The 1,298-nt window shown below is 39.2% G+C and overlaps 2 protein-coding genes across 2 annotated transcripts in view; both read right to left on the bottom strand.

Annotated features, from left to right (window-relative positions):
* tmem71 (transmembrane protein 71) overlaps positions 1-1,115 on the bottom strand; it is an 11,628-nt gene extending 10,513 nt beyond the window's left edge. The window contains exon 1 of the mRNA XM_034888594.1: positions 913-1,115. The gene's annotated coding sequence lies outside the window, so the exon portion shown is untranslated. The remainder of the gene's footprint in view (positions 1-912) is intronic.
* The window catches only part of ift57 (intraflagellar transport 57 homolog (Chlamydomonas)), a 19,083-nt gene that overhangs the window by 3,117 nt on the left and 14,668 nt on the right, over positions 1-1,298 (bottom strand). The gene's annotated exons all lie outside the window — the stretch shown is intronic.

Raw genomic sequence — 1,298 nt, 5'->3', positions numbered from 1 at the left:
CCAGACTCCATGTAAATAATCACTACTTTTAGTGTGTATAGAGCAGCATATCTCCATCAGACTCCATGTAAATAATCATTTTTGAATTCATTGTATCCCCCCCTCACATTGGACCCTTCCCACTCCTCGTTTCCCAGCATCCTTTGCAGCAGCAGCAGCAGCAGTCTGTTGGAGCTGCTGATGTTGGAGGAAAATGCGTAGCAGGAAACAGAAAGATGGATCAAACCATTTCACCTTCAGCAGAATACACACACACACACACACACACACACACACACACACACACACACACACACACACACACACACACACACCGGAGTGTCTCTACAGCACCTATTTTATTTGTATACAAGATTGTACTTATACAGAAGTTGAATCTGCATGTAATGTTGCATTAGGTCCACTGATTGTACGTGTTATGCTCTATTTTCTCACTTTTCTGACAATATTACTTTTTAATATTTAATATATTCATACAATGTGTTTAAGCTGCTCTGAAGTGGATGCATTAAATATTCCACCCTTTTAAAAAGGTATTTTATCAACATTTGCAACGATATGAATGCCTAATAGTGTGTTTATTCGTCCTAAATATTCCACTTAAACACAACATTTTCTCTATATTCTTCAATGTTTCCATGATACAGTCAGTTGGCATTGTCCTGCACATCAGTATCAGAGATTAAAATATGTATTGCAACTCAATAAATAATAATATTAAAGCCAGAATTTGTCATAATGCACAGTAAGGAATGAAATAATTCAAATAACCGGAAAAATAATGCAGATTTTACATTAAATCAAAAAACTGTCCAACAACTTAAAGCCACTTCTTATTTCCTTGTTTACGTATTTTTTGTTACGTTGATCTCAGCAGAATGCAGACAAAGAAATAACGGGACTTGAACTCACCACCGGGGGCTTTTCCTCAAGGTTTCTCAACCGGAAGTGGAGACAAAAAGACAACTCTTGTTTCCGCTGAGAGATTTTGTTTCTTCTCGGTTTTTCTCTGGACTTTTTCTTTTAAAATCTTTAATTTGTGGTTCAGACTGAAGCCCGGAGCTCCGCAGCTGTCACTGAGCCTCGCCCAGCGCGCACACAGAAACCCCCCCCAAGCTGCTGCTGGGGCACAAAAACGCCGCACAGGTTCCGGTCAGGACTTTCAAAGTAAAAGCAGAAAGGTGAGCAGTAGTATATAGAGCAGCATATCTCCACCAGAATCCATGTAAATAATCACTACTTTTAGCGTGTATACAGCAGCATATCTCCACCAGACTCCATGTAAATAATCACTACTT

This window comes from Etheostoma cragini, chromosome 12, assembly GCF_013103735.1.
Source record: "Etheostoma cragini isolate CJK2018 chromosome 12, CSU_Ecrag_1.0, whole genome shotgun sequence".
Classification (NCBI taxonomy): Eukaryota; Metazoa; Chordata; class Actinopteri; order Perciformes; family Percidae; genus Etheostoma; species Etheostoma cragini.
This window is presented reverse-complemented; position numbering and strand designations above follow the sequence as displayed.